This window comes from Balearica regulorum, chromosome 1 (assembly GCF_011004875.1).
Source record: "Balearica regulorum gibbericeps isolate bBalReg1 chromosome 1, bBalReg1.pri, whole genome shotgun sequence".
Taxonomy (NCBI): Eukaryota; Metazoa; Chordata; class Aves; order Gruiformes; family Gruidae; genus Balearica; species Balearica regulorum.
Window position 1 is genome coordinate 116,398,938 of NC_046184.1, and position 16,155 is coordinate 116,415,092.

The 16,155-nt window shown below is 38.4% G+C and overlaps 1 protein-coding gene across 8 annotated transcripts in view; it reads left to right on the forward strand.

Moving 5' to 3' along the window:
* ITSN1 (intersectin 1) overlaps positions 1-16,155 on the forward strand; it is a 145,605-nt gene that overhangs the window by 15,752 nt on the left and 113,698 nt on the right. For 2 of the 8 annotated variants that reach the window (XM_075771251.1, XM_075771283.1), the window contains exon 2: positions 3,782-3,862. The exons of 5 other annotated variants lie outside the window; for them this stretch is intronic. The gene's annotated coding sequence lies outside the window, so the exon portion shown is untranslated. Of the gene's footprint in view, positions 1-3,781; positions 3,863-11,245; positions 11,312-16,155 lie in introns of those variants that run through there. One more of the 8 variants, XM_075771259.1, reaches the window with a different exon arrangement.

Consider the following 16,155-nt stretch of genomic DNA (forward strand, 5'->3'; position numbering starts at 1 on the left):
AAATATATATATATTTACACACACAGACAAACCTGATTCATGACCTACAGATGTGATCCTGTTAGCGAAGTGAGGCGAGTTACTGTTTTTCCAATAAAATGAGGTTCCCCTTTCTCCAAGCAATTTTTGGTACCTAGCAATATTATTTTATTGCTATATTATACTAAGTGCCTGTTTGAATGACCAGAAAGTGGAGAATCTTGAAGAACTAACATTACTTGCTTAATATGGGGGGTTTTTTTGAAGAAATCTTATTAGGGTACCGTTCTCAATTTGTGAGAAGTGATAACTGAATTAGTTATGACATATGTCTGCCATGGATACTGTGCTCTCTGGGCTGAAAATAGAGTGACTTATGAGAACTACTTAGTCAAATTAGATTAGTAGATTACAGTCACCTCAACAGCTAGAAGAAATCAGAATCCTATATGTAAAGCTGCATTTTAAGATAAGATCAAAACTGGTCAACCAGAGTACAAAAAAACTACCTTACAAAAAGGCAGAATCATTTCTTAAATCCACTTTTTTAAATTTGAGAAAGAGTAAAACTGTTGCAAGTGAGAAATATCCTTTGCATCAGGAGAACTAAATTCACTAAAATATCTCCATTAGGGTAGCATATGTGTAACATCCCTTCTGTTATATGTAATCAAATGTTTTTTTTTTTCAATCTTACTACGTATGTGTATGCATATATTTTATGTGAGCTGTCTATTTCAGAATCTTTCTGAGCTTTGACTGCAAGCTTTATCCTGAACTTGAAATCAGCATAGAAAGAAAGGTGCTGTCTTGAGGTTAAGCATAAGGACTAGACATATTTTTTTCTGGTTTGGGAGGGATATCAGTATATTGGTTGCTATCAGTGTATGTATTTCATCCTATCAATCCTGAAACCATGAGAGAGAAGAATATGCTGAAGATACACAAGTTTAGACACCTTTTCAGGAGTTTGAGTTGTAATTGTTAACAAAGCATGGGAAATAACATGCTCTAATTTCTCTTATATACTGATGGCAAGATTAAAAATGGAGAGAAGGTAGACAGCTTCATAGCCTTTGTAATGATGTAACTTAAACACTACAGATTCCTATTTTTAGTGTGGTTATTTTTATAGAATTTAGTGTGGTCTTTTTATAGAATTAGATTTTTAGGCACGGAATTCTCATTTTAGTGAAGATGATGTAAATTTCTTGACTTGGTCCTAGGATTTCACTTAGTAACTGTTTAAATTGATACTAGAGGTGACATCTCTGTCTGATGCCCTGCAAACCATGGCTTTGTCTTGACAGACACTAATTTTCAGTGCACCAAAGTAAGCTCATGGCAACAAACATACTAGGAGAAAACTGTCTAGGTGAGATGTAGCACTGATGACTTCTATAGGAATTTAGAGTTCACACATTTAACAAGATGTCTGGAGTCTGTTGCTGCTTCAACATCTGTGTCCTACAAGAACCTTGTTCAGGGCTTGTATTGTGAGGAAAGATGAAAAAGGAGTCTTACAATCTTATTGACTACTTGAAAAAAGAAATATACTAATTTCTAGGCAAGTCAGATCCTAAAACAAAGTTCTGTCTTCAAATCATCACTTTGTGTCATCCCTGGGTGATGGGTGTAACATCATCTTCTGAGCATATTTGATCTCTTGTCAGAAGTGTGAAACTTGGAAAGCTTGATCTTTGTGAGGTTTTACATGAGTGCTGTAAGAGCTGTGGGAGTTTGATGGAGGAATGGGATGAGTTGTGTTTGAACTACGAGGTGGATGAACTGCAAAGTCTGCTGTAGCATCATGCCCTTTCTATGCTTTTATGAGGCTTGTCTTGTTTCATTCTTTGTTGGCCCTCCTCTCTGTGACTCTTCTTTACTACTCCCCATATAAATTTAGATGTTAGAAAGAAATTCTTTACTGTTAGAGTGGTGAGGCACTGTAACAGGTTGCCCAGAGAGGTTGTGGAGACCCCATCCCTGGAAGTGTTTAAGACCAGGTTGGATGGGGCTTTGGGCAACGTGGTCTAGTGGAGGGTGTCCCTGCCCGCAGCAGGGGGGTTGGAACTAGATGATCTTTGAGGTCCCTTCCAACCCAAACTGTTCTGTGATTCTATAAATGTTCCGTCTCTTCACTTTTTTCTGTCCTTGTCTTTGCTGAGGAAACAAGTCTCTTGAGGCTGCAGAGTTCAGGGTGTCTCTTCATAGCAATCAACCTGCTGCCGCCACACAACTTCAGTGAATAAGGATCATGTTACATACCAGCAGAACTGTACTTATATGTGTAATTGGCACTGATTGATAGTTAGCATGTTAAAAACTTGCAAATGTGAGGGTTTTTAAGGCGTTCAGTAGGCTTGTTTTCATAGATGTCTTCGCTTTCTGCTTGAATCAAACTTGAAAGGCTTTTTAGATCTATTATGTTGGGAAATCAGAGCATTGTATTACAATTTTGCAATTTGATTTTTTTCTTAGTCAAAGACAGCCCCACAACCATAATGTGACTTGTAGCAAATTTTCCCAATTACTAGGTACTGAAAAACAGATGACTTTTGAAGTACCCACAGGGGAGAAATTTGTAAGCTACAATAAATAAACCTCCCCAATGCTGCAGATTTGTGACTTACAGTAAATAAACCATTAGCACTAACAATAATGTTAATGTTCTTATCCTCTTCAAGGAAAGGAATTTTTATCCTTGAAGGAGGTATTAGAGCATTTCAGTACAGGGAAATTACTCTTTTCAGTATTATTAGCCATAGAGACTTTTTTGGTCATTTACAGAAGACCCATTACAAAGTAGCCTGCTTTCCAGGTGAAGCATGAAAAATGCCTGTGCATATGCTGCCCTCCCACTGTAACCTGCATTCTTCAGAGAAGCCATCTTATCAGCTATGAATATTTATATACTGAGAATGAGCATGTCTTTTCTAACTGCTTGATATGTGTATCTTTAAAAAAAATGTCCTGTCTTCTATATCTAATTTTTTTCTTGGAGTTGGTTTGTTTGTGTGCATGTCCTGGTTCTCTCTTGGATAGGCTTGAAATAATTCCCAACCCTTGGCAGAAATGCAGTGTTTGTAGCCTGGAACTTGGTGACAGCGTGTTTGAGTGATCCTGTTGCTCCCTCAACTGCTCAGCAGTTAGAAAGTGCCACTGTGGAATAGTGTTTGCAATATCCGGCTTGTTATGACTAAAATAAACTCCAGTAAACTCTTACTTCTATGTATCTCTTTCTGTAGGGAGGAAAACCTTAACCTCACTGTATGTGTGCTTTGAAGGAGTCTGTGTTGCATAAATACTCGCACCTCAACTCCAGTGAAATATATGGAAAGCCTTCCTTTTTTTGTGTCTCTTCTTATAATTTCTTTGCCTCTTTACCACTGGTAATATATTCAGCAGTGTTATTCCTGCCCTTGTACCTTAACATCTGAAGAATCTTTTACACCAACCAAGGATTGAAACTTTTCCAATTGTTGTTGAGATGTAGGAGACTGATCTGATGTGGAACTGATAGAAAGCACACTTGTCATCTGGAAAGGAAACTTGTCACATGCCCTTACACAATTTTTTATGCCATTCAACTGCACTTGCAGTCAATTGATAATTCTGTTTAATATAGAAATAGGATTTATAAGTTGGAATATGCTTTTTTACCTTTTTATATATGTGTCTACCATTTACCATTTCATCTTGCAAAACATTTTTCTTTCCCTTATCCCACTGCATATATCAGTTGCCTAGCCTTGTGGACACACCTGAAATGGTTTTGCTCTTTTGTGAAAATTGCTTCTAGGCTTTTTGGAGGGGAATCGGTATCCTGATGGAAAAAGGAAACAGAAAAACCTTACTTTGGGATATACCCTGCCTTATGCAGGTAAGCCCTTTTTACTTCAGTTCATTAGTATGTTCTTCAGTGTATTTTAAATAGGAGACATTACCTCTAACAATTGAGCTTTAACATATTTAATTCCTTGTTTAAGCTTTATGCAACTGTTGCATTCTTGACAATGTAGGAGAATCCTTTATCTTCCATATGTACTGTTGTCTGATAAGCAGCCTTTCTAGTGTAAGGAAATACCTTAATTTTCCAAATGCCCAAGGGTGTGACCTTATCACTTTGTGAAAAAACAGCACAGGAAGTTTCAGTATCTGTTCATCCAACATTTGCATTTCTTCCCAATAAAGCTGCTATTTAAAGTGCTGTTTTGTCTTTTCATTTCTGCTGGAAGTGTATTTGTGTTAAATGGTATACTATTATGCTTAGGTAATATCAGGTAGGTCTTTGGAATATTTTTTTTCCCCCAAAGGTATCTTTTCCTTTATCAAACTACATACCATTGCTTTAATTCGGTTGGTTTTAAAAGAAGTATTTCATTTTCTGTAAAGCTGAGAATGGATGATCCTACTCATGGAAAAGAGTTCCAGATATTAGCACAAGCAAATCTCTAAATAAAATGATCTGCTTTATAAAAGAAGTTACGCTTCAGTAACTAACTCCTTGCAATATGTCAGCTGCTTTAGACTCAAGTATGTTCTCTATATTCACCTGAGAACTATTATTTGTATTGTTTTATTACTAAAGGTCTCTAAATATTCTGCTAAAGGTGCCTGCCTTTAGGTGGTCTTCAATTTCAGAGAGACTGAGGAGGTTTATTTAATTGTATCCTGTATAGCAGGTACGGTTTATTGTATAAGTTTCTTATTTGACATAGAAAAGAGACTATGTCTGCTTCTTTCATCTCTTGTTAAACATAATTTGTCACAATTTCCTTAACTAAAATGTAGCATTGGTAATTTATTCACTATGTTACTCTTTTTAGCGAACTTGTGGCTGAGTCCTCTTAAAGCCCATTGTGTGCAAAATGAGTAGAAGCCAAAATTTGGTAATCTTTGTATGACTCAGTCCATGCATACTTTCATTATTTATTGATATTTATATTACATAAAAATAATTTCTAAATCAGAACAGTTTTGTCTCTTTTGCTTTTTGTAATTCTGTGTCATTTCCTATGTAGTCTCTAATACTTCTGAAAGGGTCAGGATCACCTACAGATGGAATACTGGTTTCTTCAAAAAAATTAATATGTTGTCATGGGTTGACCTTGGTTGTCTGTCAGATGCCCACCCAGCCGCTTACTTGCTCCCCTTCTCAACAGAATGAAGGAGAAGATGGGGTGAAAAAGCTCATGGATTGGGATAAAGACAAGGAGATTACATAACAATTACTGTCATGGACAAAACAGACTTGATTTGGGGAAAATGAATTTAATTTATCACCAATTAAAATAGGTTTGGATGGTGGGGAAACAAAGACAAACCAAAACACCACCTTTCCCCCTCCTCTATCCCAGGCTCAGCTTCACTCCTTCATTCTTGACTCCTCTACCTCCCCCATGCCCCAAGCAGCACAGGGGGGTGGGAAATGGGGGCTGTGGTTAGTCCATATCAGCTGCTCTCTGCTGCTTCTTCCTCTGCATGCTTTTCCCCTGTTCCAGTGTGGGTCCTCTCCACAGCCTGTGGTCCCCCAGGATAAACCTGCTGTAGCCTGGGGTCCTCCATGGGCTGCAGTGTAGCTATCTGCTCCTTTGTGGTCTCTCCATCCCTGCTGGGGCACCTAGAGCACCTCCTCACCCTCCTCTCACCTTGGTGCTCTCAGGGCTGTTTCTCACACTTTTCCCCTCACTGCCAGGGAGTGTTTTGCCCTTTCTTACACACACCTTCCTTGGGGTGCCACCATCTTGGCTGAGGGGCTCAGCTGTACCCTGTGGTGGGTCTGTTGGAGCCTTAGGCCTCCCTGTGGCCCCTCGCTGCCAGCACCTGGGCACCTGCACTCCACATAACTGTTTAAACTCATCCTTGTAACAAAAAGGATTTAACCTTGCTGTTTGATGCTGATGTGGTACTTTGTGTAGATACCCACACATATGAAGCTTCTGCTACGTATATATTATTTTTATGGCTATATACTTTTTATTACATATAAATTATATGTGTTGCTTGTGATGAAATCAAAAGGGTGAGATAACCGCGGTGAATGCAGTACTTAGATCACTGCATTGTACACAAATATATTCAATTACCTTACAGCGCTGGGGTCAGGACTGTACCTGTGTGTTAGTGCCACAGAGCAGAGAATTTCCTGGTGTGTGCTGCATTGATAGATTTATAGGTCAATAAGATGGTTTTGGCTGAATATGAGAATCCTCATAATTAAATTTTGAGAATTTTGTGAAGTGCTTGCTTAGTCAGTATAACCCAAACAGCTGGAACTATAACTTTTTGCAGAGTGTTTGTGTGACCCCTTTCTCTGGGAAGTTCTGTTGTAGAAGAAAAAAGTAGTTTCCAAAAAAGTTAGGAAAGCATCCTCATTTTCAGGATTTGTTTTAATGCCTGTTTTGTTCTTGCCCCAAAGATCAAACTTCTCTCACAACACACTGCTCAGTGGTGCTGGGCAATTCATTGATAAGTGATTTCTTTTTGAAATGATTTTTTTTTTTTTTTAAAGACAAAACCAACGAGCAAGTCTTTGCCATTCACCTTCATTGCTTTGGGGTCTTTTTATTTCAGTGAAGTGCAGGGAGGTTAGCCCTCCCTTAGGGATACTACTTATGTTCAGCGCAGGTTCAAGGACTGCTTATATATTTTTGCGGGGTCCCCTTCAGAGAATTTTGCCCTGAGATCAAAGTTCTTGAATTGATATTCTGAAGGAAATCAATATGACTGATTAGAAGAAGAAAATAGAGTGAGCCGCAGAGAATGACTGCTATCAAACTGTCTGAACAACAGCGTTAAGTGTGACCAGAAGGAAGGCGAATAGCAGGAATACTTGTCTAAACGACGTAATATATGTCTGTTCTTGGATCTGAAAGCGCTCCTGCTGTCATGCGAAAGAGTTAGGAAGACAGAGGTTTGAAGAGATTCAGAGCAGAAGGCATATGGGTAGGAGATGTTGGCTACTTCAGTCAATAGTGATGTGATCTGACACAACTACTGATAAGGCTTGGTAGACACTGAATAATTCCTCATATTAAAGCATTATTTTGAAAATCTACTTGACAAATCTGCTATAGCAAACTGCTTTTGCCATACCACTGCATTTATGTAACTGATGATCCTCTTTCCTCTAAGAGTTCAGAAGAGCAGATGCTTATAGAGGACAAACTGACCCACACTGGAGTAGTTAAAAGAACAGAACCATCTGTGCCTTCTCTTATATCACCAACTTTATCCCATCTCTGCCCTACTAGACCTTTTTGTCTTATGGTTTTGCCTAGGAGGAGGGGAAAGGGAATGGACACAGATCTGAACTCTCTCCCCTTACACTTATGCTGACTCTGGGCTTTTTCTTCCTTCTTACTCTTCCTCCAGCATAACTGTTGCTTTGGGACAGAGGTGGAGAATGTGAAGTAAAAAAACTCAGAACATCTGATTTTTTTTTTTTCCCCCTTTTCCTTTTTTCATTGTCCCTATTTCAAATGATCAGCTGTCAAGTTCGGCTAAGAATGAGGATTTGCACAGCATAGCTACATGGGATTAGGTTAGGCCTACAAGTAATGAAATCTTGGGATAGAAGACTGCCACTGCTGTCCAAGAAAGACTTGATGGCTCTGACCTATTCCTTTGGCTGTCCTCATTCCTCTAAGAACATCAAGCTGGGTTATGAGTCCTTTGATTCTGATCTGTCTAACGTTAGAGACAGTTATGTTGGCGTACTCAAAAAGGAGGAGCACAGATCTAAACTGTGTCCATAATGTCTTTGCTTTTCAGTCTTGTGACTGAAAACACAGCTCACGGATCTACCTCCCTATTGCTTCTGAGCTCATGCAGGGGTATGAAAAAGGAATGCTTGTGGTTAGGGTGGCTTTAGCTGCAGTGGAGGTACATGGCAAGATAGATTAAAATGTTGCATTGAGAAGGCAGGGACACCGGAGTAGTGTTGGACCAATGTGGTGAAACATGGGACAGTTCACATAGAGTTGTGTAGTGGGAATCTGTAGGAAAGTGGGGGAAACTTATCAGCTACCCACTGGTATGTTTACATGACGTTCTTGGCTTGCAAGTAATATAGCAGTGTCCACCTCACTGTAGGAGGTAGCCCAAGGGGGAGTGGAAGCAGTTCTGCTGTGATAGTTAAAGTATGAATAAGGAAAGCATCTGAAAAAAAAAAAAGCATAATCATATTATGCTGTAGCTGGGCTATTTCTTGCTGAGGCAGTAAAGGAAGAAACAAGGTTACTTGTTATGTGGTCTGGAGAGATTAGAAAATTGATAAGGGAAGAATGCCTAGTGAAATAGAAATGATCCAGTACTATACTGGGCTTTCGAAACATCTGTGCTCTACTGTCAGAAAGTTAGAGTTAAAAAAGTTAACAGTGGCTAAGTTAAAGGTGTGACGTTATCAGCCTCTTAGAATAATACGCTAATATACAAATAACATAAAACTAGCACTTAGGTATTACAGAGCACTCAGACTTTGCTTTCCTTTGGCTAAGGCTGGACTCCAGGCTTTGGCCCCTTTTCTCTTTTGTTCCGAGTGTATCTTCTAAGTGCCATTGCTTAGTGATCCTTGAGCCATGGAGACAGCCAGATTAACAGTTCTGAAATAAAGCATGACTGTCTTCATTTTCTGTAATGTAAATTGCAGAACCAGTCTGCTTTATCTGAGTCTATTAGCATTCAGTATAACTATAAACCACTACTTACTAGCAGTTGAGATAGCTGCTTAGGTTCATGTTTGCAAAACAAAATAGACTTTGAGTGTCTAGGCACAATACTTTGATATCTAGCAGTGATATCATGCAGTTCCTTGTCCTCCTTACTGAATCATTCTTCAAGTTAATGCCAGCCTACTGTTAAGGCTATCTTGTAGGTGTGGCATGTATTCCTAGCTCTGTAATTCTTGTGCTTCAGATTTTTAGTATAACAGAACTTGTTTTGAAGGGGGAGGAGTCAGAACTTGCCAACTGCAATTGTGTTCATGAAGTTTTTTAACCAAAAAAAACCAACCCCAGAACAAACAAAAAAGAAAGCTTATTACTACACCTCTGTAAGTAAAGACAACTAGAAAGAAAAAAATAGAATTTGTGTGTGCAAAGAAACTACTAAAAGTTTGTTCTAAAAATGAGAATTCATACTTTACAAGGTCTGGTGGTTCAGAATGATGTAAATATTAAAGTGAAAATAAAACAAGATATTTATTTTATTTCTTAATAAGGGTTTGAGAAACAGTTGAGTGGTGCAGTGGATTTTCCATCATGTTATATCTTTTAAAATGAAAGCCAACCATCTCTTTAAAAAGATACTGTAATTCAGTCACAGTTCACTCAGTACTGAAATTACTAGGTGAAATGCTGTCAAAATTAAAACCAACCTATATATGTAAAAGATAGAAACAGCCATTCAAATTCTGCTAGCTAAACTATACAACAAAATGATCTTATCACTGCAGCCTTTGCTTGCTTTCCTCCTCATGTTAATGCCATTTGATTAAACTGGGAAGTCCGTAAGGGAAAGACCTTTGCTTTGGTTATACAGCCCGTACCACCCTGAAACATTTTAACTGTAGTGCTTGGGAGCTGTTGGAGTACTGGTGTTAATATGTAGTCATCAGCAACATTTCTTACCTGGATGAAGATGCAGAATGTAACGACACTGGAAGATCTCTGGTTCTTTAACTTCTCTCCAACCTTATCATTTAATTTCTCTGCTGTTTGTAATACCCATGGGCAAAACATGTTCCTGTGGTTCATGATCAGACTGAATTAGGTTTCTGTTCCAATGTACACGATTAACTTTTACCATGAATTAGAATGCTTTCCTGCCATACTTTCCCCAGCTTTGAAATGGGGATTGTCATTTTCATTTGCTTCAGAAGGGATTATATTAACGCAAATAACAGCTACCTGATTGCTTCTCATCTATTGGAAGAAGAAAAGGACTAAATTTTCAAGAAATTAATCTCTGAACTCTCTCTGAAGAAACTTCTCTCTTAAAGAAAAGTTCTGAGCACCTTGCTCAGGTTAAATTAATAGTTATTAATATTTAAATGTCAGTTAAAGAAATGAGAAATACCTTCACCCAGAAACGTACGAGTTAATATAGCTTGGGAAACTCAGTACTGTTTTAATGAAAGACAAATTGTGGAAAACAGCAAGCCAACTGTTAATCTGGATGGCAAAGAAGTCTGTTGCCTGGATCTTAAACTTCTCTGAGAACTTTGGGTGGTATAAGTCTGATTTGACCAAGAATGTTCTTCATAACCAGCCTCTTAAAATTTGACCCAAAGGTTTTGAAGTAATAAAATGTGTTTTGTACAGTGTGTCCATTATGTAGTACTTCAGCAAGAACAGATAAAAACCTGGTAGTTCCTGTGGAAGTACTTGTGGAGGGCTTTCCTACAAAAACACTTAAAGCTCACGTGACTGAACAAGATAAAGTGACAGTGACATGGCAAGAAAATAAACAATGTCCTTAACTGCTTGCAAATTTGTTGTACACATAAACACCATTTGTGGTGTCAGTCTAGGGTTTCCACAATGGTTGTTGGTAAATGTCAACATTAAATGTCCATTTTTCCCGTTTTTAGAAAGTAAGGAGCTCTTTATTTGTTAGACTCTTGAGTGTAGAAGAATGTGCCTCGCTACTACATCTTTTGCCTGCTTGGTGGGTTTATAGTGGTTTTTCTTCCTTTGTGGCCAGGTTATCCTTTCCCCATAGCAGAAGGTAGGTAGGTAGATAGATAGACACTTCTGTATTGACAGTATCTGACCTTCTCAGCAGTTTGATCATTGCCACAGGAATTGAAAAGCATTGGCAGTGGTGACTAGCTTTGTTAATCTCATTTGGGTGCTTGGCAAAACATACAAGAAACAGTAGAATTTAACATTTGTGAGGGTTTTTACAGTTAGAAGTCATTCCTGTAAAGAGCAGAAACTCTGAAAAGTTTGACTGAAACTGGTAACTGTATTAATGATCTCATCTCCAAAGAGCAAGAATCAAACTTGCATGAATGTCTCAAACTGTTTTTATTTTCTGACATCTACCTAAAATTACCAGGCTCTGCTGAAACTATCAGAGTCCTTTTATTAATACTAGTCTAAAGACTTTCCCATATAACATGGGAAAACAACAAAACCTGCTGTCAGTCTGTGATACTCTCATGTGACATCCTGCTTGGGGGTATTTTGTCATAATTTGGAATGCTTGAGAAGGATGTGGGGTTTTTATCTGGTTGGTTTTGTTTCTTTTTTTCCTGTAGGAGGAGGAAGGTGACCGATAAGTTACCTCAGGAATTACTTGTTGAATTGTCTGCCCAAATTATCTTGTGAGTGATTGTTTAGGAATAGAAATGCTGTGCTGCATTTTAAGAAAAATGAAAATATGATTTTTTTCATGTTAAACGTGTCCATATAAATACACATAGCACTGAAATTGCTAAATTGCTCATAATTTATACCTCCTGTGGCTTTATTACAATTTTCTGTGTAAACGTGCCCTTAGAAGAGCACAGACAACTTTAAATAGAAACTATAATAAAGTTTTGAGCCTCATTGTTAAAGTCCGTATATAATACGCAGTGGAAGGCATTTTCATAGCTGTCCAACTTTTATGCATAAGTGTTGTTAGTGTAGTTGTTTTCAGCATGGACATTTTTTTCAAGGTAAAAACTTAGATAAAACATCAGTACTTAAATTTAGATATGATCTGGGCTTATGTATATACGGAGTTGGTCTCTATGTAAGTTTAAATTTTACCTTTATATGAATAACTTTTAGTCTGGAAAGCCCTCCTTTATGTTTGAGGAAGAACAGAATGTTAAGAGAGTACTTCTTGTATATATAAAAAAGAGTACTACTTGAATGTACAATATTGGTTTATGAGAAGAAAGTAAATGATTTAGAGTGAGGGACAGGAAATAAAATATTTCTAGGCTTATCTAGAATAGTATAAGATGGAAGAGAGAGCACTAACAGCTGAGATGGCTTGGCATTTCCTTGTCTCTCTCGCTCAGAGCTGGGTGTAAGCAAATTTTTCTCATAAACTAACCTAGTTAAATGTATGTTTTAACACTCTCTGTGTATATAAAAATAATTGTGTAGATTATGAAAGTTCTGATTGTACAGAATATGAAAGTTATGCCTGTCTGAATGCTGTGGTCCTGATGTTCTACGCTTTGCATCCATGTGCCTGTGTGACATTTCATCATCCCCCATGCTCAGGCATGGGGAAAGCCTCATTGTGCTCCAAAGTCCATAAGGAGATCGGGGGTGGGAGGATTGTATTTATTCCGGTAGGATTGCCGCAGTGGAAGACAATCAGGGCTGATAACCTACCTCCAAGATTGTATTTATTCCGGTAGGATTGCCGCAGTGGAAGACAATCAGGGCTGATAACCTACCTCCAAGTGTTGTCCATATCCTTAGCTCTGAGAAATAGCATTGGTCCTCAGACTGAAAACCATAGGCTTATCTGGTCCTATTGACCCCAATATTTGTGAAACATAACACCCACTTTCCTTGCTGGAAATGGTCACTCCCAGACTTTGCGGGCTTTCCACCTCCCAAGTGACAGAGAGGTAAAACCTCTGAACACAGTGGATGTTGAGTGAAACTGTAACAATGCTCACAACCAGCATCCTTTCTGCCTACTCGTAACAACATGGTATAATAATCCTGATGAGAAAAGAATTACAGAGAGCAGGTGTGTATAATGGGTCTTGTGTGCATTTGCAATTTATTGATCTACTGGAACATCATTTGTTCATTCTGCTGCTTTCACCGACCTGAGAATACAAACACGTTCTGGTGCTGCACAGACCTTTGTGGGGAGAGGGCATGCGATATGGTTGATGTGGGTACCACACTGTGAATTTGAAAGCTTGTGTGCATGCCTTTTCTGGAGAGTTGGGAAGTACGGAACTTGTAAATGATCGTAGTGTTTAGTGGTTTATATTGTGTGTAGATTAGATGTATATCTCTCTGTGTATAGATTAAGTGATGTATGTTAGAAGGAAGCGTTTAATGTTGCATCTGTTAAGTCTCCATGCAGTGATGGCTTAAGCTTTTTTGTGGACAAGCAAAGGTGTTCTTTATTGTTCTTTCTAAAAGCAGTATAAAATATCTGTTGCTTCTTCTGATCTTGTGGAAAATAAGCTATTTGATGGACTGTTATTTAACAGTTCATTACAAGCATGATTTTGCTTGTGGTATATGTTTTGGGCTGCCTTCTAAGGAAACAGTGCATATGACTGACTGACAGTGCAGTTGTGGTTCCTCTTATTGTCTCTCCTTCTTCCTGCTTGAATAATTTCTGAACTCATAGGTCAATGTCAATCGAATTTGTTAGAACAATTAGAGTTCAAAAAATTGCTGAGATATCTAAGTTCCTACAAATACAAATATCACTAGTTAGTTAGAGAGAAATTACTGCTTTCCTGAAGGGAATGGCACAGAGCTCAGTTTACCCATTCTGTTTTTCTGTCGGCTTTACAGTCAATTGGTTCCTACATCATTTTTGTTTGGTCCCACAGTGCGTGTGTTCTTGTTGGGGGTGTCAGGAGGAAGAAAAAAGGTAGAGGAGTTAACGCTATTGTGGAACTGGAAGAGATTAGGGTACGAGGCATGCAGATCTAGAACAACATTTCAAAATAATGCTGCAATTTGAAATATCAGTGCTTGTATTTCATTACAAAAATTTACAAATATATGATAAATTTATAATATGATGACTATGTCAGATACTTTTTGGATAAATAATACCTCGTCTCCACCCCAGAGATCTTCAACCCAAAAAAATGGAATCATAGAACAGCCCGGGTAATGTTGGACCTTGAAAGACCATCTGGCCCAGTCTTTCATGGGAGAGGGAGCCTAGATGAGATTATCTAACACTCTGTCCAACTGCGTATTGAAAATCTCCAGTGATGGGGACCCTACCCCATCCTTGGGGAGATTGTTCCAGTGATTGATTGTTCTCACTGTAAAAAATTTCTTATTGAGATGAAACTTCTCCCAAGTGCAATGTGTACCCATTCCCCCCTTGTTTTCTTCCTGTAGCTCCTTGTGAAAAGACAGCCTCTGTCCTCTTTGTAGCTACCCTTTAAGTACTGGACTAACTGTGATGAGGTCCCCACTGAGCTTTCTCTTCTCCAGAGAGAAAAAGAACCAATTCCTTCAGTCTTTCCTCACAGGGCAGGTTCTTCAGCTCTTTCATACTTAAACAAAAAACTACAAAGTCAATATTGGAATGCTGTGAAATACCTAAACTCTTTTAGCCATCATTTTCATATCTAACAAACTGTTGGAATCAACTGTCCACAGTTGCAAGGTTTAATTCCGCAGAGTTAGGGCCCCTGGTGTCACCCTCGGGCATGTAAAATGAAACCTTTGGTTATGGAAGTTGGGTGTTAGACTGCCAATAAAGAGCAAACTTAAATTATTCTCTTACTGGAGTATGTTGATCTTCCTCTCCCTCTGTTTGCTTCTTATTGTATGTCTCTCTGCAGTGTATTTTATTTTGGTTTTCAGTCTCAAGTTTAAACATAGCTTTTTGCTCCTTTTCTCCATTTTACCCATTACTATTTAATCTGCTTACTGCTAATTCCTCCCCTCCCCCCCCCCCCCCCCCGCTTTTTTTTCTTTCTTTCCCTCCCGAAGCCTTTAGAATGGTTTTATGCTTTCTTTGGCATCTAGCACAGGGCTAGTCTTGAGACTTCCCACTCCCTTCCCTCTTTCTGATGTGTTCAAGGTAAAGGAGGAATAAACTACCAATTCCTTTGGAGTACTAGTAATCTGTGGAGGAATGTTCCCTTAAGTGACTAAACACTTTCAGTCCTTTTATGCACTCTTCTGTCCCAGTATTTACAATATTTAAGTTTTCTTAGCTTGCAAAAAAATCCCCAGACCAAAACAACAAAACAAACACCACCAGCATCCCTCCCCAACCCACCCTCTAGTTCTCCTTTTTAAGTCTCTTGTCCTCCGGTTACTGCCCCAAGTGCTTTTCCTGTCCTTCTGCATACTTTGGGAAATTGAAGTAGGAAGCGAATCTGTGCTCTGCTGGTCTCTCTCCTGTTATCTTTTTAACACTTGAGTGTAAAAACTGCCTCTGCTGTAAAATTCAATAGTACGTGTGTGGAAGTTCAGAGAGCTATTTTTTTTTTCCCCCCAGGGTTTGCTTGCAGTTTTAAAAAAAACAGAAGCATAATAGAGGTATTGCCTGCAACAGAGTACAATAAGAAAGCATAAGCAAAGATTAAAGTGCTGATCTTCTAGCAATTAAGAAATGCTTTTGAAAGAGTCATACTACTAAGATGGCTTATTCTGAAAACACTGTATCAGTATGCATGTGATTTAAAACTTTTGAGATAATGCTTGCTGTGCATGAAATTAGTATCGGCTGTGTTACCTGGCATTTGGAAGAACATTTCTGAGTCATGTACCACGCTTGATTGCTCTGCCAAATTATGAGAAAAAAATTCAGTATTTTTTTCATAGTTCTCTAAATTACAACTGATGAGGAGATTGGCTTACAAAAGTGCTGTGGATTTTTCTGCAGTGACATCTGTGAAGTGTATATATAGTAGGTTCCCAAGTTGGAAGCCAGAAGAGTGTGTGAGAAGTGTGAAAGGGGGAAGGGAGCAAACAAGAAATTCAGACAAAAGGAAATTGTTGATGCAAGTTAATGCCTTTTCTTAGTGATATTGATAAATTTCTGCTGCTGTTCAAGCAGTCTAAATTATTCTCCTTCTGACTGTTTCCTTTTGCTTTTCTCCTGTTGCCTGGAAAACATGAGTGGAATCTAGTAGGACAAGAGGCTGCTTTTTCATTGTTTTGTGGCTCTGTTGCTAGCTATTGTCCTCTTGGCTCAGGCAGTTCATGTCAGCCTTTGTGTGGAGTAAGAAAAATGTTTTTCCTTTTTTCTTTAAAGATTAAATTTCTAGACTCTGTAGATTGCTTTTATTTGAAAAGCAAGCAGTTAAGAGTATCTCCCACCAACTAATGTATTTTTGCTTGTGATGTCACCTTTAGCACTTTGTTCTTTTGGATGTGCTTATTAAATTTGTGGGCTAGTTTGGAGGTAAAGCAGTTTTGAAATCTAGTTTCATTTTTTAATGTACTTTATTTAAAATAAAGGAAATCTCAGCAAGACAGTGCATTTCATGATTTT